The sequence below is a fragment of the Nerophis lumbriciformis genome, linkage group LG23 (assembly GCF_033978685.3).
Source record: "Nerophis lumbriciformis linkage group LG23, RoL_Nlum_v2.1, whole genome shotgun sequence".
In the NCBI taxonomy this organism is placed as follows: Eukaryota; Metazoa; Chordata; class Actinopteri; order Syngnathiformes; family Syngnathidae; genus Nerophis; species Nerophis lumbriciformis.
This window is the reverse complement of record NC_084570.2, coordinates 13774440-13799061: the sequence shown is the minus strand read 5'-3', so window position 1 is coordinate 13799061 and position 24622 is coordinate 13774440. Positions and strand designations below refer to the sequence as shown.

At 39.5% G+C, this 24622-nt stretch overlaps 1 pseudogene; it reads left to right on the top strand.

Moving 5' to 3' along the window:
- The window catches only part of LOC133622372 (lysine-specific demethylase 6A-like), an 81726-nt pseudogene that overhangs the window by 21484 nt on the left and 35620 nt on the right, over positions 1-24622 (top strand).

Here is a 24622-nt window from a genome sequence, read left to right as displayed (position 1 = left end):
TGGCAACATGGTTTTCAATGCTGGGGTGGCGATCTCGGGGTATTCTGCCATGACTTTAATCCAGAACACTGGCTGACATGAGACCATTCAGCGAGTTGAACAGTTCTGCGGCTTTGGTGTTGGTTGGCAACGATAGTGCACATAACATATCCTCATGCGCATCCTCCTGATAAATATATCACACATAAACAAGTAGTATTGCCTTGTTGTCAACATCTGTAGATTTGTCAACCTGGAGTGCGTACCACGGTGATTTATCAATCTTCTCTAACAATTGTGTCTCAATGTCTTCGGCTATTTCCTCAATGCGCCAAGTCACGGTGCTAGCCGACAGAGGCACCTGTGATATCTTTTTAACAGCAGCCTCTCCTAGAAGTTCACGGCAAATGTCTTTAGTGGCAGGAAGGATCAATTCTTCACCAATAGTGAATGGCTTTTTAGCCTTAGCAATACGATTAGCCACTAAGTACAATGCTCTCAGTGCATTCTCATTTACTGATGTGGTGGCCCTGAGTAATTTCTTCTGTCCTTCATGTTCATGTTTTTTTCTTTCAAAATACTCCGGGCGCTTGTCTTTTAATCCAGGGTGCTTGGTCTCTAAGTGGCGAAACAGTTTTGAAGGCTTCATTGCCTCATTAGAGAGCTGGTCGCCGCATATTATGCAGAACGGGCTCGGTGCGTGGGAATCGCCTGTTGCGATAAATCCATATTTCAAGTAGGACTCCTGGTATTGTCTGTTAAAGGCTTTCTTTTTGTTGGAAGTCGTAGGCTGTTCTCTCTCTTCACTGTGCCTTTTCCCCCCATCACAAAGAAACTTTCCAAAGACGTTTGTTTTTTACTCACTTTGCTAGCTGGGTTAAATTTTGGCGCTCAAGTGACCAAGATATAACCGAGAGAATCCAGTCATTTTTCAAAATAAAAGACTTTTCAAAATAAAAGATCGTTCGGGCTCAGATAATAAATAAAACGGAAATAACTAATTATTTCAACCGGTGGTTGGGGACCGCTGCACTATAGGACCAGGGTACACGCAGGATCTTAAAAAGTTTTAAGTCCAACAATTTGAATTTAAGGTCTTAAAATGTCTAAATTTCTCCTAAAATCTCTAAAAGGTTTTCAATATGATCTCGAAAGGTCTTAAAGATCTGTTAATGTTACTTTTATTTAAAACATGCATAAACTTTAGTCTTGCTTTTAAATGTTTCCATTTTTGCGGACGCTCTAACGTAACTACAAAACGTACCGTATTTTTCGAACAATGAGTCGCAGTTTTTTTCATAGTTTGGCCGGGGGTGCGACTTATACTCAGGAGCGACTTATGTGTGAAATTATTAACACATTACCGTAAAATATCAAATAATATAATTTAGCTCATTCACTTAAGAGACTAAACGTATAAGATTTCATGGGATTTAGCGATTAGGAGTGACAGATTGTTTGGTAAACGTAGAGCATGTTCTATATGTTATAGTTATTTGAATGACTCTTACCATAATATGTTACGTTAACATACCAGGCACGTTCTCAGTTGGTTATTTATGCGTCATATAACGTACACTTATTCAGCCTGTTGTTCACTATTCTTTATTTATTTAAAATTGCCTTTCAAATGTCTATTCTTGGTGTTGGGTTTTATCAAATAAATTTCCCCCAAAAATGCGACTTATACTCCGAAAAATACAGTAACTAAAGTAGGCTACTTGTGCTGCCCGGGAAGAACAGCACTTGTACTTACGGTTCAAAGCTTTAAAGTACCAGTATAGTGGAAAAACAAGTTGCCTCTACATTGAAGCTATTATTATATATGTATGACACAGAAAGACTTACAAAGTTTGCGAGTGAATAGATATGATCCAAATAGTATCAATCTTACAGATAATTAATTTTAATCCAGATGAATGGTTAAAGGGTTGCTGCTGACATTCACACTGTCTTTGGTTGTGTGTATTTGTCTCCGTCTACGGGTATACTTAATGTCACAGATGAACAGCTTCTAGATTAATGTCTGAATCCTCCTAATTTCCATATGAGTCATGATTTATGATCTAGAATAATTTTGACAAGCCGAACGTGGAGCACTGGTAGCAGAAGCAGCACAGCTTCTTCTTCTTCTTTACAGTTTTATGGAAGTTTGCATTCATATATGTTGCATTACTGCATTCTTTTCATCCATCCATTTTCTACCACTTGTCCTCAGTTTCATTTTATAAACACATTAAAGTCTCTTCTTGAGTCAGTGCAGCATAAACTATAGTTAGCTCACGGTTATCAATGCTAAAAATAGTTTGTATGTGTTAGCGCTTATAATAACAACATTAATAATTTTTGGTTAATATTCAGGTCACAAGATGTAAATAGTGTTACAGAGTTTTGTGGGCAAAATGGAGAGCACCTATTGTTAGCGGACTTTTTACTTATTTATTTACGACGTAGAATGCATAAAATAAATAAAACATGTATTGCCGTCTTACATAAGGATTGTGAATGATAAACAGCACATCTCTTTCAAATATTTGCAAATTTCCAGTATGACTGATCTGATAATAAGGTCAAAGTGCAGAAAGGTTACTACTGTGACGTCAATCTCCGGCAATAGCCGAAGATTTTCGGAGCGGATTATTCAAATTGGCTGACTGAATTTGTGGCATTTTGTAATGTTTAAATAGTGTTTTCACATACTTTGCGGATTGTAAATACAATTGGATATGGTTTAATGGATAAAATGAAACATAAATAAGCATATAATGTCAACTTGTTTTTACACTCTACTGGTACTTTGAACAGCAGGAAACACTGTAGCCATTCACCAAGCAGCGATCTCATCCAAAAGATGGCGCCATACAACAGACAAGAACACACCATTGTAATGTATTTGCATATGTTTTTTTAGAAACTATTCCATCAGCGAAGAAAAAGCCATACATTACTTGCACTGTTTTATAGGCCACAGGGTGCAAAGCGTAGGGCAAAAGTAGCAGTTATTAGTCTGGAATTGACTCTTGGTTACTTACTTGCTACTTACTGTTACCGTTAGTTATCCTAAATAAATAAACAAACAAAAAAAATAAATGGACTTATTTTCTGTAAGCAAACTTTTAACTTAGATATTGAACATCTTAAAGTGCATTTGTTTTCAGAGTTGGAAAACTTTTTTAAAGTCGCTGCATTGGCTCACTGTCCACTTCAGGGTTGATTTTAAAGTTCTATTATTAGTTTCCAAAATGTCTTAATGGCCTTGTGCCATCTTATCTATCTGATCTGCTTTTACCGTATCAAACCTCGCGGATCCTGAGGTCCTCTGGCACTAGCCTTTTATCATTACCAAATACCAGAACAAAGACCCACGGTGAGGCGGCATTTAGCCACGATTGCCTTCACCTGTGGAACAGCCTGCCAGAGAGCCTCAGGACTTCAGTGAGCATTGAAATAAAATAAAAAAAGGTTTAAGACACACCTTATTAATAAGGCTTTTGACTGATCATCTGTTATTATTTTATTTTGTTGTTTTCTAATCTTAGTCATCTTTTTTTTTTTTTTACTATTATTCTGTGTTATGTTTTCATTAACTTATTGATGTAATATTTCTATTACCGGTATTTATATTTTGATTTTTACATATATTTTATCATATGCTTTATACAATATTTTTTTAAATGTCCTTTATTTTAGTTATTATGTGGACGTCTCAAAGGTGGGGGTTTTCCTCAAATCATCAGTGCCATGCCATGTTTTGTTTTTGCTTTATTGTCAATAGTGCTGTTACTGTGTGTCTGCGTGAATGCGTGTGTTTTCCTCTCTTCTTCTGTTATTTTTATTGCTTGTTTTGTTTTGTACAGCACTTTGTTTGCCACTTACCAGTGTATAAAAAGTGTTCTATTAATAAAATTTGATTTGATTTCTTTGTTGCCATCGCGGCATTGTCGCTTGTTCGTGTTGATGGGCTTGTAAACCCATTTGTTTTGAAGCTGAAATATTCCCGGAACGGAATATTTGGCATTGGTATCATATGGTTTCCTCTTAAATTTTTATCTTAATCTTTGCAAAACCTCTCACTTGCATGTTGCTATCAGCAAGGCTCTCTGTCTGTATTTTTTGTGTGTGTAAGCTAGCGGTCTCGCTCTCAGCCCACTGAGACAAAGATTGTGAATCACTGAAAAGAGGGATCAATGAGTTCAGGGATCATGTGCTCAGAGCAATGTACTCGCAGTGCTATGATCGAACTGCTTCACTAAGTTGGCTACACTCTGTCATGTTTTATTTCTTTATTTAATTCAATGAATATCATCCACTTCTCAGCACTCACTTTCTTTCTTTCTTCTCATTGTTAGAAAAACAAAGGTATGTCAATCTAGCTACGTATAAGTCAAGGCTAGCGAGGAAGACCAACAGATGTTTTGGTTGGATCTTACAGGATTCACTGAGACATTTGCTGTGCTAACTCATGGCATGGATGTTTGTACTTTAATTTTTTGCTTGAACTCAAGAGATGTCTCTTCGCTTTATCTCAAAACACTCATGAGTTGGGGCCCCCTAAGTTGAGGTACCACTGCAGTCGACTGCTCATCGACTATGGACAAAATTGTCAAAGCCAATCCAAGTCTCTTTATTATTTCTTTATTCCCTCCACCAGGGCGATCAAAGCATTCCAGGAAGTGTTGTATATTGACCCGGGATTCTCCCGCGCCAAGGAGATCCACCTTCGCCTGGGTCTCATGTTCAAGGTCAACACAGACTATGAGTCAAGTCTAAAGGTAGGCACGCTCCTAACAATCATAAAACTAAGGATGCCTTTCCTAATTTCTGCCCTCTATGTTCCCTCACAGCATTTTCAGCTAGCTTTGATTGACTCCAATCCCTGCACTTTGTCCAAAGCTGAAAGTAAGTTCCAATTTTCTACTCAGACTTTCTGGAAATGTTCAGATTTAATTTTCTGTAACCACAACGGCGCCAATTTGACCTTCACAAAAGATAATCAAACAATGTATAATTAGTCACTTTTAGCTCTCAAACACACACGCAGCAAGGTTGTTTTCCCTGGCCTGGGAGCAAACGATTGCTGGTTAGGATATAAAAAACCAAAGATGCTTCATCTCGCCCACCTGCTGTGTTACCTTGGAGACAACAATATCCATTTTAGCCCAGCCTCTCACTGTTTGCCTTCGCCTCCTCATGTGTCTCAGACACTCACACGGCAAGGGCAGCCCCTGTCTTTCTTCCCCTCTCTCTCTCCTCGTCCTCGCTCTATCTGTTGAGAGTCACTCAGGCAGCTTAGATCATCACTGCGGCGCTCCACACGCTGGAAGGTGCTGCCGGGTGCGCCACCACCCGACTTCTCCGTAAGCCGACATTGGGCTTCTGTTCATTGAGAATGCAACAACACTGACCAAAGTGTGCAAAAGACGAGGAGGAGGAAAAAGACGACTATGTCTTTTTAATGTTTTTCAATGTCAAATAACCTCTAACCTGGTTGTTTTCTTTCCTCCTGCAGTTCAGTTCCACATTGCTCATTTATATGAGATTCAGGTGAGTGCTTGTTGTTTTCTATTGTCCTGTCCTATTGTCACACAGTCAATGTTTTTTGCAGTGCTTTATTAACGCAAGTGAAGAGCTACCAAATTTGTAAGCAGCATTACTAATTTACTACAGCTTTTATATTGTAACGCTGTCAAGTCCCAGGGAAAGCCCTATTTTCTGTTCTTTGAGTCAAGTGCTGACAAATGAAAGCAGGGAGCGTGGTGTGTGAGTGGGTGGCAAATGCGGGAGGGGATAGGAGATTATTCCGAGCCGATCGACGGGGTTGCCACGGAAACAAGAAATTCTGGCTCTCCCTCTTTTGTATGCTGATGGTCTCTCTCTCTCTCTCAGTAGAGGTAATGTCGCTTACACTTGAAGGCAGCACAGCTTCCCCACTAATGCACTGTGTCAGAACACGTGTCTACGTAGAACTGTTGGCTTTATGTTGTATGCAGGACGAATAATGGCCAAGTGGAAGACGGTTGAGTTGTTGATCATGTTGAACAAGGAAAAAATGGCAAAGACAGATGTCCACTTTTTGTACTTGTTCCAGAAGAGATACCGGGCTGCCAAGGAGGCTTATGAAAGCCTTCTGCAGACAGAGGATCTTCCTGCACAGGTGAAGGCCACTACCCTACAGCAGCTTGGTAAGGCACTTGTCAACATTCAACACTTGTCTGCACAGTTGACTGACTTTCAGCGGTTACCCTTTGTCTCCAAAGGCTGGATGCATCATATGGTGGAGCATCTTGGGGATAAATCCAACAGGGACAGCTATGCCATCCAGTGTCTGCAAAAATCTCTGGAGGCGGACCCCAACTCTGGACAGTCCTGGTACTTCCTGGGCAGGTACGATGCCCCATCTGTGTCATGCTTGCGATGTTTCATATTGTTGCTCATCAAGAAAGCAAATGCATGTCCTTGTCAGCACTTCTGTCTCACGTCCAGAAGGTCCAGACACTTAGATTCCTCCCCATAATCCACAAACAAAGACTATATTGCTTGTGGATGGTTGTTTGTATAAACTAGAACAAGTGAAACGCTAAACATTTGAATATCTTGTAAAAGTCCACTTATTTCAGCAATATTTTTCCATATATTAGCCGCACAGGGCTATGAGCCGCGGGGTTCAAAATGTAGGAAAAAAGTAGCGGCTTTTTAGTTTATCCTGGTTTACAGTTTTTGAAAACCCAAATTTTTTTTGACATTTTTAATTCTAGGTTTTCAAAAGCAGTAAGCCATAATCATCAAAATTATATCAAAATAAGTATTGAAATATCTTGAGTTCCATTTTATGAGCCTCTGTCATTTATTAGTTTCACCTTGTAAATCTAATTGCTGGTATAAACAAACTTTTGAGTTTCACCTGTATGTGCGTTGAGACCAGAATGCACGTAACTTCTCGCTCATCATCTTCAACAGGATAAGCGGTAGGAAATCAATTCATTCATGTTGACAATTTCTGTAGCAGCTTATCTGTTCACTTCTGTTCATTTGTATATTTGGTTTTGATATAGTGTTTGAAAAATTAACTTGGGATGTTGTGATCTGATAAGATCTCGGTTCAATATCAGCAAAGAAACAAGTATTGAATTTATATCAGCTTACGTCTATAACCTCCTTATTAGATCCGATATAAGCACATCCATCCATCCATCCTTATGCAAAAGTGGACAGCCAGTTAACATTTTATTGTCCTAAATAAGCACAAAAGGTTGATCTTTTATTGTAATTAAGTCAAGTCATTTACAAGACGTAAACATGGTATGTTATAGGCTACTAGGAGCTGGCAGCTACACAACAGCTAAGCACACAATAGCACACAAGCTAGACATATGTCATAAGTGTCCTTAATTGAACACAATTTGCAGTCTAAAGCACATTTGTGAATATGAACAAGAATCAAATAATTATAGTTGCATTTTACGTACAGATACAAAGTCATCAAGGCAGAAGCTAACAACTGTGTTCGTATCATGCAACTTAGGTCGTGAGTAGAGCTAGGTGTCATGGCCAATTTTTCAAATCGATTTTCATAAGGTATGTGGGCCGAATCAAGCCCGCGAACAGATTTAATCTGTCCTGCGAGATGAGTTTGCTAAGTGTAAAATTCAGCTGCATTTTTAAATAAAATAAACTCCTAATCTAAATACCGTATGTCCACTGGATGTCGCAAGAGCAATTCTGTTAGGCAAGCAAATTGTTTATACCTATGGCCGAGCAAGTTTACCAAGCAAGAGGTACACAGTAAAGCGGAGCTGCGGCTCCTCGCCCTCGACCCAGCGTAAAACAAACGGGTAAATATACAATTGGTAACCCCACTTAAAATGCTGCATGAGACACTGCACATTGATATAGTTCTGTGAAAATGATTGTCTTTTGTGCAAATGTAAAGAAAGTCAACATTGTGATTTACTGCAATACTGTCAGTCTCTTATTTATATGATTACTTTGTTGAAATTGTTGACACATTGCACAACTTTTATTTTTCTATCAATACACAGTGATGCCTAGAAGGCAGGGAGTAACTCAACCCACTTGAATAGTTTCTACCTCAGTTTGTATGGTTTGTTGAGTTAGCACAGGATTAATATGTGGTCATGACAAAAGAGGTCTTTGATACTTGGAATAGTTTTTATTTATTTTGTATTTTGTTCAATCCCACAGACTGTGACTTAAGTTTAATGGCTTTGTAGATACACTGAGACGAAGTTCATTGTGTTTTTCATGGTGTTTTGAAACTGCACTAATTTTTTCCACTGAATTTTCAACTACCGGTAACTTGAAGTGTTTTGTCAAGTGGATTATTTGTGATATGTACATTTTCAGAATGTGCTTGTTCTATTTTGGGCCAAAGTAGAACAAAGAAAGCAATCTGGAGTTGTTGTAGTTGTATTTTTAGGTTATTATGCCATGGATTTTTTTTCTTCATGCAGCCTCTGTGCTAAAATGAGTTTGACACCCCTGTTTTATATCGTTTTATATCGATTAGTCTCAATTCAAATTGATCTGCACCTAAATATTGAACAAGTCTCAAACCTGTTCCAAAATAACACAGTTACTGTTTTTTCTCTTCACCATAAACTATTTTTGACACTTGAAAGCTTCTCAAAAATCTCAAGAGTAATTTTTGAAATCAGAAAAGAATTGCAAGTAAAAGTGTACAGTACATTCCATAACTGGAAATTGCAAAAAAGTAGAGTTTTTTCCAAGTGGTTGAGCTCCTATTTTGTTTGCGCAGTCCTACAGGATGTAATACAGCAATTTTATTGTGAAGGCTGTAAGTGTGCACGCTTGTTTTTTTCCCGCAATAATGCATGCAGGAAATTTGTCAACAAAAGCACCCCTCGAGTTACAGTTGCTGTCTTCTTCTAGTGAGCGTGCGCCACATTAGCATTCATCTTACAAGACTCTGTTACAAATGTCATCAATAGAAATAACTTTTTCAATCAGATGGTTATGTTCCATGATCATAATGTAGTGTGGTTGACTTCAAGCACCTGAAAGACCTGGTTGAAGCTGGCAAATATAGGCATAAATCTTGGCAGTCTAGAGTTGCGATTGCTTCTATTATTGTAATACTGGTAATGCTGCTAATTGTCTCACTTTCTTTGTTTGGCCCTGGACAGCTTGTTGTTGGAAGCTGAAGTTTGTTGCTGCACACACATTAGGTGTCGGGGGAGATAATATATATTAGGCATTGGGAATTGACATTGCAAAATGTTAAATATATTAATCAAATCAATTTTTTTACCGGACCATAGTCATTAGTTTAACTTTATGGGTTATTGTGTCCACTAGGTGCCACCAAAAATACCATTACCACTCCACTTAACTAAAGACAACATATGACCATTACAGTAGGTTAATAAGTAATACGTTAGTGTGTGTTTTACCTACCATTGTTTTCTGTTTGAGTAATTTCACTTGATCAAACCTTTTCTAAAATCCCACCCCTAACAAAATAATAAAAGTACAGTAGTACCTCAACTTCTGAGTTTATTAATTGGTTGTGACGGAGCTCCTAACTCAAAACACTTGTATCTCAAATCAACATGTTGCATTGAAATGGATTGGAATTAATTGGTGCTTGCCCCCTCCCAAAACAGCACACTTTTAATATGTAACATGCCTTTTAAAAAGAAAAACTAACTTTTAGATAATAAATATTGTGTGAAAGCAATACAATTGAATGTACTACCAACAACTAAAGTAGTTTTATAAAGTAATGAATAGCAGACTTCTACGGTATCTCCTTCCAGCTGCTTTTCCGTCAAACACACTATCAACAACTTTTCCATATTTTCATGGATAAATGTATGCCGTTTAGATATTATCTTAACATTTTTGGCTGCATCAGTATGGTGCAGGCTAGCAGTGTTGTCTAATCAAGTGGCAACACGCTCGGTCATGTTTTTTTTAATGATTTATTTATTTAATTTAAGGAATATCACCACTGAATTCCTTCTCAAGGTTTGAAAACAAAGTTATATTGATCTCTAGCTATAAGCTAATGCTTCCAAGTATGACCAGATGTTTTGGGTGGATTTTAGAGGGTTCACCGTCAACGTTCTGCTCATGCGCCATTTGCGCACAGTACCGGTAAATCTATGCTGCGCACATAATAAAATCCCCTCTGAACTCTAAACAAAATAAACACATAACGATTTGTTCTGTAGGATTTTGCAATGCAACTCAGAGTGACAAGTGACAGCAAGCGGCCACAACAGATAAAACAATGTTGGTCTGTCAACACTGTTAAATTTTTGTAACGTTTGTCGAGAAACTTTAAAGAGGACATTAATTCCATGGATCACTTCATTGAGCAAAACTGTTTGTATTAGGTCATAGCCACTTCTGTCTAGAAAAACAGGTAATTTTCTGCATAAAAACCAGGCTTAAACCAACTCTTTGTCATCTGTCATCAAATGCAGCCCTGGCTCTCTCACCTGCACCGTCGCCAACACACACACTTATGGCACTAATTAGCCACTGATGCGTTTTTTGGCCACACAAAAAGTCAGACAACTCCCAACACCACACAAAGTGTAAATGCCAGGTCGTTACATTGACTCCTCAATCAGGTGTGTTCTTATTTTACTGCCATTTATTAAGAATGTTCATTTATGGATATCAACCATCATATGCTGTTACTAGATTAAAGAAATGCTCATAAAAAGATGTAGTTTACCGACAGAAAGTTACAGGAATGTACACCCTATCTCATGCTTACATCTCATTGTGCAACATGTGAATGTGTTAAGGGGAACTAAATGTGATCTCTGAAAGGTGTACAAATTATTTTCAAAGTGGGACCCCTGAACAGATACCGGTACACAATACTAGTACATTGCTCTTGAAAAAAAAATTTTTTGTTGCTATTTTCAATTGAAGTGGGCCAAATCACTAAATAATTTAATCAAAATGACTGCTGTCATTTGATTATTATAATAAAACTTTGAACTTGTTAAGTCCGGTTTGGGACAGTTGTGATGCTGGTATTGCCACAGTGTGCATGTCTGATGTTGCTCACATGGGCTCCACTGAATGCTCCGGGAGTTTTTTGCGTTTGCTCACACACATTAAAAATTAGAGGGAACATTGTTCACCATGACTGTAGAGATGCTTGTAACTCATATTTTTGCTTACAACTTAAAGCATAACAATTATCCGAGAGGCCGCTCTTTTCTCAAAACACTTTTAAGTTGGGGTGCTACTGTATATAAGAAGTGCTGATATTTTATCAACTCAATATCGGTATTAGCCAACTCCAATATCGGCAGTGAAACAATTGGATTGGCAAAGCCCTAGTATTTTTAATATTTTTACATTTTCTTATTCCAATGTACACATTGATACAGGGATTTTTTTTCAGCTACTAAGGTCTTAGATTGTAGCCATTAATTTCTTGGTAGCATGTGAGAGATGTTTAAAGAGGAACTGCACATGTTTTTGTCTGTCACAATCCTTTTGTTAGACAAGAATACATATATTTTTCTTCTTTTTGTATGCATAGTAACTTCGTAAATAAACCCTAGCAGAAGCAAAAGTTAGCTAACAAATGAGCTAATAGGAGTCGCTATATTCCTAGTGTGTGGATGTGAGTGTGAATGTTGTCTGTCTATCTGTGTTGGCCCTGCGATGAGGTGGCGACTTGTCCAGGGTGTACCCCGCCTTCCGCCCGATTGTAGCTGAGATAGGCTCCAGCGCCCCCCGCGACCCCAAAGGGAATAAGCGGTAGAAAATGGATGGATGGATGGATATTCCACTTATAAAGCACTCTAAAAATATCCAAAAGCCTCCATTGTTTTTATATAGACGCTTTACTAACATGCTTTACTTAAGTATTTTGCTCATTTTATTATCTATTTCACAGATGCATCACAGTGTTTGTTTTTACCTTCAACAAAAAACACTAAGCATCATGCAACAGTAGTTCTAAGTGCTAAACAAGATATACAAACATAATAAAACAATCACTTACTGTATAATGTCTTCTCTCACTGGGATGCTGACTGATGGGATTTTCTTATCTTTACTGTTTGTTTGAATTGTTAATATTTCTCCTTACAAAGGATTAACCAAAAATATGTGCCTCTAACGAACATCTTTTCGTGTTTTTTTCGCCATCACCGAGTCTTAGTTGAATGACAAAGTTGACCAACTTCTCGTTTTATGGCCAACATTCTACCATCCAGGTGAGAGTAATCTACAATTACCTTTCACCGGCTCAGGATGTCAATATAGCAGCATTAGCTGATTAGCTCTTTGTGATCACAGCGGTGCTTAAAATTGTTTTGGTTAGCTCTTAAAATAAAACTATTGCTAATACTTGGCTAATAATCAGGTCACTAGATGTAAATGGGTATTGTTGGATTTTTATTTAATATTTATTAAGGATTTCCATTAGGTGGTTGCCACAACAACCCACTAGTCTTCCTGGGGTCCTCAAACTCAATACAATTACAAGTAAAAGCATATAATTATAACTACACAATATAGAAAAAAATAAAAGCATCAATAATGTTTTTTGGATGTTTTTTAAGAGGGTTTTATGGGTGGAATGGTGAACTCACTTTAGCTACATTAGCCACCTAGTACTGGCCGTATTTTATGATTTCGATTCCATAAAGAAAAGAAAAGTGTATGTGATTTTGTGTTATTTTAATTTTTTTAATTTTAAAATGATAGGCAAAATTCCCCCAAAAAAGGGCAGTTCCACTTTAAGCTCTGGTGCTCTTTAAATTCTCTGGTTAGCTGCATGTTCCAATCCTTACAACCGATTTCTCCTGCAGGTGCTACTCAAGTATTGGAAAAGTCCAGGATGCCTTCATCTCCTATCGGCAGTCCATCGATAAATCTGAGGCCAGCGCAGATACCTGGTGCTCAATAGGGTAACAATTGATTTGCATTAATCAAGACAATGTCACCGTTGTTTTTTTAGGAGCAAGAATGTATTTACTTTAAAACAGATTTCAGAATACATACATATGCATTTTTGTTTGTCTAATACTGTAACTGCACGAGTAATTACAAGCCGTGAGTCATGTGGCATAGTTACATGGAAGGAAGTTATCGTTATCGTCATTATCGTTATGTGACAGTCAAGTGACATTATTTTCATCGGACAGCGACGTTTTCCTCTTTCTGCATTTCACACGCCTGTCCTTATCACCCCCTCCCTACCCAGTGTGTTGTACCAGCAGCAGAACCAGCCCATGGATGCGCTGCAGGCGTACATTTGTGCCGTGCAGCTGGACCACAGTCACGCCGCCGCCTGGATGGACCTGGGCACACTTTACGAGTCGTGCAACCAGCCGCACGACGCCATCAAGTGCTACGTCAATGCCACACGGAGCAAGGCGTGCACCAATGCCGCTGTGTTGACCCACCGAATCAAATGCCTGCAGGTGAGTGGAGAAAGGTGTGAGGCAGTGGTAAACATAGCTTGGTGCTGTCTCACTGAGTTGGGCACTGCTACTGTTGTCAAGTCACTATTGTGTAATATTTAACAATGTAACAAAGTTAGAAAAAGACTTGAACTCAGACCCTGATCAAAAACGAGTAATAAGTAGCCAGAAAAAACACAAGTCTCTACTGCAGCACCCTGGGAATTAGTTGAGCCATTTACCATCAAGGTATCTTATGAGCAAGCAACCTGCTGGCATGTCCTCATCTGCACTCCCCCCACAAGCAAGTTCCATCTCCTTTCACATGTGCATGAGGCAATGTCACTTTTCCACAACAGTGGCTTGTCCTAAAGGACCGTGTTTGGGATTATTGTTGTTGCGTGTCATTCAGATACCTCCTCGTTCGAATCACGCTGTTCACTCATGGCCAAGCTGCTTCAAGACTTACTCAGCAAACCACGTTTGTTTGTGCTATAAAATGTACCATTGCTGATATTTTTTTATTTTGAGGTCATCGGTTTTTCTTTTTTGTAGGTTTTTGTTAGGGATGCACGATAAAAACAGACCGATAGTTATCAGGCTGATATTAGGGCGTCTCACAATAAATCTGTAATTTAAAAAATGCTCCTATAACTGGTGAGGCGAAACTACCCTGCTGTAGGTGGGTTAGGGTGAGCAAATCAAGCGGTACTCTTCCTTACTTATGTGGCCTGTCGTAAACTGCTCCTGCTCTCACTCTAAACAATCATGGCGTTGATTGTTTGAGACTTAACGGTTTGAAGGGAAGACTTTTAAAACAGACTTCTGCAAAAAGTCCGCCAGGAGGGGAAAAACATTGCGCTTCAACCTATCAAACATCATCAGCATCGCTATGACGATGTTTTGAAAGCCCAATTAGACGTTAGACTGTTGAAGGAGCTGCCCCAAAGCCAGCTGAATAGAAAGGGCTTGTTCCTATCGCTGCGCGATTGAAAAGTTTGCTAGTAGAGATGACCTGAGGGCCAAAGCGATCTGTGATTTCATCACTGAAAATGTAGCGTTAATCAAGACAAATCTACAGGCACAGTTTATTAAGTTCACCTTTGTTGTAATCTTTTTTAGCTCCAGGTGTGCACAAACTGCACTTGAGTATAGATATAAAGTATGGGTCTTGAAAAGGAGGGCGTTATCGGTATCGGCTTGAAAAAATATATGTATCGTGTATCCCTAGTTTTTGTAAGCAAACCTTTTGTGTTTTCCTTCTTTTTTTCCCCCTTTTTTTTTGTTTTTTCACGTCGTTTTCCATTCCCCTAGGCTCAGTTGAGTAACCCCCAGCTCAGTAGCCCCCAGAGTAAAAGTAAAATGCTCCCTCTTATTGAGGCGGCATGGAGTCTACCAATCCCGGCTGAGCTCACCTCCAGGCAGGGAGGCCTGAGCAGTGCGTCACAGCAGGTGAGAGACCAGACCCCTCCCCTTTTTGACCCAAGGAGCTCAAAACACATAATCCTAATGCACACGCCGACACTTCTGCAGTGACATGCACTGTTGGGCACACCGATGGGTAACACTTGTGCTTGAAGTACACCTCCCACGCTGCTTTACATAGAGCCGCACATATTGTTTTATGACGTTTCTTCTAAAACCGCATTGGGATAACATATAGGTTGTATTCGGACACGTGACGTTTGAACAAATGTCAAAGAAGTGGTGGGCCATCAAAACAACATTGCTATTGGGCAGCAAACAGTGCTACCTATCGAAATACACAAGGGGCCTAGATCTTACCACTAAAAGCGGATAAGGGCAAAAATGCAACCTATGCAATTGAATCTATCTTCATACATTATCAGATTAAGATTTGTCGAGTGATCTCAAGGTTTATCCGTTGGTCGTGTTCCCAGACATGTTGAACTATTTGGAGCTCCTGACGTCATTCTACATGACAAAATAGATGAAAACTTAGAAAAGCATGGAGGTCTACAACTTATTTATGTGTGGCGAGGTGAAGGAAATTGTTACAAAGACTCTCCTGGATAAATCATGCATCGTTTTTGCTCGGGTAAGGTTGCATTTTATAATTTAACTTTGCGTCTACAACCATGTTTGTTGCCTTTTTGTTGTTGTACGCATGTCTTTTTACCAAAAAATAACTATTGACCTTGACTTTGTGTATGTACTGCAAGCTTCATTTATGATTGCTGCACGATTTTGAGACAAAACCTAATTGGAATTTTTCTCTCCAAAATTGTGACCACGATTCGATTTGTGATTTTATACTCAAAAATACATACAAATGCGTACAACTGCGAAAATAACAAGTAAAGAAAGACATGTTACTTTTAGACTGTCAACATATTTTTGTCTCAATGTGCCACACATTAGAACAATATGTAATATTTTACTTTAAATTGTATTGGTTTTAATGCTGACAGACTCAGCGCTTTTGTCTACATCATGCTCTTAAACTGAATAAATAATCAATAAAAACTGTACAGTGTTTATAATGTAACATAATCATAATATATAATAATACAAGTTTACATTTAAAAGGATATAAACTTGTATTTTTCATTATTGTATAATTGTTTACTTATTGTACTGTAATTGGAAGGTAAATAACTTTATCTGAAATAAATAAAAAATTAAATGAACTCTCATCCCTGTATGCAAAAATTTTATGTAAATACATTTTGAACATCCTAAAGTGGATGGACGTTGTCTTTTGGTTTTTTGCCATTACATGATCACGTCATGTTTGCTCTTTCATCCCTGTTGATGGGCTCATATTGCCCACCCGATTTGAAGCTGAAGTATTCCCACAACGGGACATTTGGCTTTCTAATTCTATTTTTTTCCTCCTAATTTGCGGCACTTCTCGTTGGCGAAGAACTCAGAAACGAGACAAAACACAAATCAAGATAATACTTCAATGGGAAATACCGAATGTTTAAAATACATCAAACAAAACTTTGATGAATTGATCACTGCAAACCTGTGCGTTCTTCGACTGCGCCTTCTTGGACTGGTGTGTGTGACACTTTTCTTGTCGTCTTGCGTAAAATCTTGCACATTTTTCCGCCCTTCTTGATTACCTCTCAAGAAACTCTGAAGAAACTTTCATTCTTTTTGCGATTTGAACGGTTCCAACAGCCTAAAACAATGCAAGCATAGGGCATTTCACTTCGAGGAAGGCAAAATGCAGCCCGCAACGCTCTGACAACAGACGCTCGGTGGCCCACCACTTCATGCCTCGCATATTTAATGAGCCGGACGTGACGTCAAGTGAATACAACCTATTTAAAATACGCATGCCACAGTGACCGTAATTTGCACGAGGACAGTGTCGAGCCAAGTGTTACTCAGCCCCCCACACCCATTCTTTCCAGTCTGTCACTTGGCTTCACATATCTCTCGAGGCTCAAATTGAACGCTAATCTCCCCACTCCCCTCACCTTATCACCCCGTATTATAACGAAGCATTAGACACACACTTTGACAAATCTGACAAATCCCCCAACTTCTCATCCGTACACAGTCTTTTCAAACAGATTAAAGGCCTGCGACTTCTAAAGTCAGACAGAAGCCATCATAAATCTCACACTCTATTGGCCTTTTGACTGCGGGTCAGTGCCGCCAAAGAGGTTGTGCTGCATTCAGTTGCCAGCTTTCATCTATCGCCCCCTAGTGTACCATCACCTCCTATTCATCTATGCCTGTTCACAGTAGAAAGTTGTAGGTGTGTGCCTGGTCATGCATGATCGACATATAAAGAAGCGTCGATATGTTGACCATGTTGTTTCAGAAGAATGAACCTGAAATATTCATGTTCTTTTTAATGCTTTGGAATCTGCAGGAAGAAGATTTTACCACAGCATTGCTGATAAAATAGCATGCAAGTACATTAGGGATGTTCCGATCCGGTTTTTATGCTGACGATTCTGATACTCAAGGCTGCCATGTCCTATGGACAGAACACACGTTTTGTTTAGGGCCCTGTTTAGCGTCGAAAAAGTGCATGTAAAATGTCAATTAATGAATGACCGGGTGCTTCATCTTCATATTAAATTTTAGTCCAAACATAATCTTAGCCGCTTCCTGCTTCGTTGTGAATTAGAATTTAAGGGCAAATTTCCCCACATTGCCCCATCCTAGTTTTGTTTGGCAGACGTATTGGGTTGAATCCCAATTGTAGTTTATCAATGAAAGGTTGGAAAATTAATGTTTTAAAAATAATTTTGCACAAAAAAATATTAAATTAAATTTTTAAGTTTGATCAAGGAAACCGAAAGGAGGTTCTCCAAATAAAATGTTGCTTCGGTCTCCAATTTAGACTGGGAAGGCCGATGCTGGTGACATGTATTAACTATAAATTTTAATCACAACCACAAAAAACACAGCACAGCAGTGTAATATTATCAACACAATATTCAAACTACAACGTTTCCTTTTTTTTATTACAACATACAATTGTTTGCTCAAAACAAAGTCAATAATGTATATAAACAAATATATACATAAATAATATAGTATCTATCTATAAGTCTATATACAGTATATATATAATATATGTGTGTATATATATATATATATATATATATATATATATATATATATATATATATATATATATATATGTGTGTGTATATATATATATATATATATGTATATGTATATATGTATGTATATATATATATATATATATATATATATATATATACAAACCCCGTTTCCATATGAGTTGGGAAATTGTGTTAGATGTAAATATAAACAGAATACAATGATTTGCAAATCCTTTTCAACTCATATTCAATTGAATGCACTACAAAGACAAGATATTTGATGTTCAAACTCATAAACTTTATTTTTTTTGCAAATAATAATTAACTTAGAATTTCATGGCTCCAACACGTGCCGAAGTTGTTGGGAAAGGGCATTTTCACCACTGTGTTACATGGCCTTTCCTTTAAACAACACTTAGTAAACATTTGGGAACTGAGGAGACACATTTTTTAAGCTTCTCAGGTGGAATTCTTTCCCATTCTTGCTTGATGTACGCTTAAGTTGTTCAACAGTCCTGGGGTCTCCGTTGTGGTATTTTAGGCGTTGTAATGCGCCACACATTTTCAATAGGAGACAGGTCTGGACTACAGGCAGGCCAGTCTAGTACCCGCACTCTTTTACTATGAAGCCACGTTGATGTAACACGTGGCTTGGCATTATCTTGCTGAAATAAGCAGGGGCGTCCATGGTAACGTTGCTTGGATGGCAACATATGTTGCTCCAAAACCTGTATGTACCTTTCAGCATTAATGGCGCCTTCACAGATGTGTAAGTTACCCATGTCTTGTGCACTAATACACCCCCATACATCACAGATGCTGGCTTTTCAACTTTGCGCCTATAACAATCCGGATGGTTCTTTTCCTCTTTGGTCCGGAGGACACGACGTCCACAGTTTCCAAAAACAATTTGAAATGTGGACTTGTCAGACCACAGAACACTTTTCCACTTTGTATCAGTCCATCTTAGATGAGCTCAGGCCCAGCGAAGCCAACGGCGTTTCTGGGTGTTGTTGATGAACGGTTTTCGCCTTGCATAGGAGAGTTTTAACTTGAACTTACAGATGAAGCGACCAACTGTAGTTACTGACAGTGGGTTTCTGAAGTGTTCCTGAGCCCATGTAGTGATATCCTTTACACACCGATGTCGCTTGTTGATGCAGTACAGCCTGAGGGATCGAAGGTCACGGGCTTAGCTGCCCTTTGATGATATTACGGACCGTAGATGGTGAAATCTCTAAATTCCTTGCAATAGCTGGTTGAGAAAGGTTTTTCTTAAACTGTTCAACAATTTGCTCACGCATTTGTTGACAAAGTGGTGACCCTCGCCCCATCCTTGTTTGTGAATGACTGAGCGTTTCATGGAATCTACTTTTATACCCAATCATGGCACCCACCTGTTCCCAATTTGCCTGTTCACCTGTGGGATGTTCCAAATAAGTGTTTGATGAGCATTCCTCAACTTTATCAGTATTTATTGCCACCTTTCCTAACTTCTTTGTCACGTGTTGCTGGCATCAAACTCTAAAGTTAATGATTATTTAAAAAAAAAAAAAAAGTTTATCAATTTGAACATCAAATATGTTGTCTTCATAGCATATTCAACTGAATATGGGTTGAAAATGATTTGCAAATCATTGTATTCAGTTTATATTTACATCCAACACAATTTCCCAACTCATATGGAAACGGGGTTTGTATATATATATATATATATATATATATATATATATATATATATATATATATATTAGGGGTGTGGGAAAAATCGATTCGAATTTGAATCGCGATTCTCATGTGCGATTCAGAATCGATTCTCATTTTTTTTAAATCGCTTTTTTTATTTTATTATAAAAAATTTATTTTTATTTTTTTTAATTAATCAATCCAACAAAACAATACACAGTAATACCATAACAATGCAATCCAATTCCAAAACCAAACCCGACCCAGCAACACTCGGAACTGCAATAAACAGAGCAATTGAGAGGAGACACAAACACGACACAGAACAAACCAAAAGTAGTGAAACAAAAATGAATATTATCAACAAGAGTATCAATATTAGTTACAATTTCAACATAGCAGTAATTAAAAATCCCTCGTTGACATTATCATTAGACATTTATAATAATAAAAATAAATGAACAATAGTGTCACAGTGGCTTACACTTGCATCGCATCTCATAAGCTTGACAACACACTGTGTCCAATATTTTCACAAAGATAAAATAAGTCATATTTTTGGTTCATTTAATAGTTAAAACAAATTTACATTATTGCAATCAGTTGATAAAACATTGTCCTTTACAATTATAAAAGCTTTTTACAAAAATCTACTACTCTGCTTGCATGTCAGCAGACTGGGGTAGATCCTGCTGAAATCCTATGTATTGAATGAATAGAGAATCGTTTTGAATCGAGAAAAAAAACGTTTTTGAATCGAGAATCGTGTTGAATTGAAGAAAAAAAAAATCGATTTTGAATCGAATCGTGACCCCAAGAATCGATATTGAATCGAATCGTGGGACACCCAAAGATTCTCAGCCCTAATATATGTGTGTGTGTGTGTGTGTAATTGTATTATATTAGTTATTTTTAAAATGAGTTCTTGAAAATTAAGCTATATAGAATTGGAATAAATCGCGGTTCAGATGTGTATCTCTTTTTTTTTTTTAACACTCATAACGATCACATACTTTTTCAGAGGAAACAGCCAATACTGATCGGTGGCCGATGCATCGGAGCATCCCTAATGTACACTTTCCTGATTTGTGCTCTTAAGTAGGCCAGTAGTAGTAGCTAATAAACACAACAATGTGTGCTGCTGTGTTTGACAGGAAGCAGAACCAATCCTTCTACCTGCTATGGCATGTGATGCTTCAGTTAAACATAGCATGTTCATTTAATAACCAGTGTGCCTCAGTTAAATATGTTCTAATTGTAGTTGATAAATACAAACAATACTCAGATTTGTATTTTTCTGTTTGTCTTACTCTCCTCCGCTTGTCTTTGCTTTTCCTCTCGCTTTACTTCAACAATGTTTCTTCTTCTTGTCAATTATGATTTTGCATTTATCGATTCTCTTTTTGCTCTGCTTGTCTTTCTCTCTGCGCGTCGCTGATTTTTTAAAAACAATTTTAACTTTAAAAAAATAAAAATCTATTATCACATTAACACCTCCACCTTTTCCTCCTCCTTTTTGTTTCATTTTGCCTCCGCTTGCCCTTCTCCCTTTCCTCATCCAGGCCTGTAAACCCAACCACACTGCTGAGGGTGGTGGTTCAGGTCAGTCGCTGCCTCCTCACGTAGCCGCACTGGGCCAAACAGAGGACCAGTCCTGCCCGGCTAAGAGGAAGCGAGCTCTGAGCCCCGCCAAGGTAAAAGCCAATTGTTACCGAGTGTGCATGTTTTTCAAAGTGCGCTTCATAAGGTGTATTGTCGCATTACTAATAATCAGGGAGATTCCTGGGCCAGTAATCCAGTGCAGCAGCCTGTTCCCAACTGGTACCTCTCCCCACAAAAGTTACAGGTTGGAAATTGACGCTGCACTTTTCCTCAGGCCACTTCCAGATTTTACAATAACTGTTTTATGTTGTCTTTAGTTATTGGAGCAGCTGCGAAACAATCGAGCCAGTCTGAGGCCCCCGCAGCTGCAGATGTTGGAGCAGCTAGAAGCTCAGTTTGCCATGATGCAGCAGCACCAGGTAAAAAGGATAGCTTGTGTATGAACAGGCAGCAATATTAGTTCATCGTGTTCTTCAAACTTGGACGGCGATTGTATTTTTTTTCTCTTGCAGATGCGGCAGAATGTGTCAGGAGGTCAGGTGCGCGCCTCGCTACCCAATGGCCCAACTGCCAATTCCCTTCCTTCCCCTAACCCTAGCCTCCATCCCATGCGGCCCCATCTGGGACCTCATCGGCCACTGTGCCCTCCTCAATCTATGGCGAACGGGCCTGTGGGCCCCGGGGTACACGGACACTCGGAATCCCTCCCCATGAGTGAAAGCAACAGTACTAGTAGTAGTATTAGTAGTAGTAGTAGTACCAACAGTAGTAGTAGTAATAATAATCAACCGGGGCCCACGGCAATGGGACCCAATGGAGATGTGCCTTACCTGCAACCTGCCGGCAGCGGCGACGCAGCACTGCTACCTCACACCTGCACAAGCACGCAAACACAGGACGCCACGCCACATCCGGCCCTGCACCTTAACTCCTCTCAGGCAAGTACCTACCTCTCTGCAGGTGTTTCACTCAACTGTCACTTCATGCTTTTGCTCCTTAGTAGTATCCTTTTGCAGGGAAGAGTCCTCCCAGATTATTTTATTCCAAGGCTGTCTGAATAAAGAGAGGTGACTAGAATCGAAAATTGACGATTTAGTTTATACAAAAGAGTAAGTACAAACAATAGCGAGACCAGCGCTGGAGAGAGGACCGAACCGTGTAAAAAGTCTGTGCCTCTCTCTGAAAATGGTCGCTATCCTCTTTGCTTTTGTCCATCGAGCTACAGCACCCTGGTGGAGATCGAAACCGAAAGTTTACTTGGCGTATGTGTTGGGCACACACACACACCTTCTTTCCCACTAAGATTATTTTGTTTATCTTTTTTGAGCAAAACCAAGGCCAAAGCTAGTAACTTCCAAGTCATTCCATTTTGACCAAAGAAGGGAACATTTTCCCCTAACAGTAAGGAAGCTCTAAACGATCATTATCGGACAAATTCAGACGGCGTGCCGTCGTCACATCGTGACATAGCTTGTAAAATGAGCAGAGTTGCATGTTAAACAACGCACACGCACAGAGTACTTACAAGCAAAAACAGAATGGCGGTAGAAGAGGGAGAATGGATGCATTTTGGCTTAAAACTGACAATAAACTTGACAAATTTGTGCAACAAGTCCTTAGACACAGGAGGACTTTGAGGGCAAAAGCCAAATGATTTAAATAAGTAGTAGGTAGTAGTTTTTTGCTTATTGCGTACTATTGAATTTGTTCTGATAAAACAATTGTATGGAATAAGGGACTTGTCAAATATTGTGTTGATATTGTAGCACCCCCCATAAATAAATGAAAACATTTACAGTTAATACATGTGATTGGTATCGAACGATCTCACTCATGAACGAGCGAAAATCGGCAGTATAAAACCCTTATTGGAACATTCCTACTCATGTCTGCCGGATTTTAAAAAGTACTAAAAGTTAATAAAAACAGCAAAAACTGAGGCCTTAACAAGGTATTAACTGGAAGCGAGCGTACATCATAAAAGAAAGGAGAGACATAAGGCAATGTCTCAGTGTATGTTGGAGCTAACAGTGGAAATACTAACACTCCACTACTTGTGATGATGACCTCATGCTATCTGTAGAAAAGTTACTTTGTTATCTACACTACCAGTACTACGTTGCAAAATGTTGTCACTATTTTTGCACCAAGTAGTTTCTCATGAATAGTCTTAGATGTTTGGAGAAAGATGTAAAATATTCCTTGTGTTATCTGCAAGCTGCAGTCAATTCTGCATGTTCATGTTTTTAGATATTCTTGCACTATTTTGTGTTGTTCATCAGCTGCTCTCCCTGTGCTTTAGGTGCTCCAGAAGCGGCCTGTTCCTCTTGTGGACTCCAATATTGAGGGAAGCGCCTCTCACCCGCAGACCCCCAACTCCATTCCCCCCCTTCACCCCAACAATCGGGTTGGACATTCCACCAACGCTGCGGCGCCACAGCCGCAGCCAGCACACAACCACCTACCATCCCCTCCCTCCCTTCCCCCGTCCTCTACCTCAAGTGGGGCAGTACCCGGTGTGTCCGCTACCAAAGATGGCAACACTGCAGCCACCCCGGTCACGACAGCCGCGGCCATCGGCAACGGCAGTTCAGGAGGCAAGACGCCGTCGCCTCCGTCGTCTGCGGACAGCAAAGCGTCGCAGTCCGGCGGCCTGGCCAATCACATCGGCAAGGTGGCGGAAGGCGGTGAGAAGCAGAGCCTTAGCGCTGACAATCCTAGTTTATCTGCCATGCTGGCGGTGGGTTCCGAGGGAAAGACGGAAGGGACAGTATCCAGGACATCGCCCAGCAAAGTCAACAACATCCACATCCCCTCCACCCCACACCCACAGGGAAGCTCCGCTGCCTCTTCACCTATCTCCGCCATATCCACCGCCACGCCCTCACCCAAGTCATCAGAACACACCCAGACGGGCAGCCACAGTCCTGTCACCACGACATCAACAGCACTGGCCATTAACGGTAACGGCAAGGGAGGGATCTCCGAGGACTCTCAAAGCCCACTGAAGGGCGAGCCGCCCGCTGTCACCGACCTCAAGGCCACTCCTCCCCACGGCTCCTCTTCGTCGTCCTCGTCATCATCCTCCTCAGTATCGATCTACCCCAGCTCCACCGACGTGCTGAAAGCCTGCAGGTGAGCCAATTGAGAAGCTGTGGTTTGTTGTTCTGATGGCTCCCTCTAGTGGAATTGTAGAGAAACTGACTCATCAGAAGTGGTTACATAAGTCCAAGGCTGTATTGTTGTTGCTATGCAGATATTTTGTGTCACATGGTTTGTGTCATTCCAGGTATAGTAAAGCGCTACATAAATACAGACCATTTACCATTTGATCACAAAATGATTAAAGGAGACCAATGATGATTGCAAACT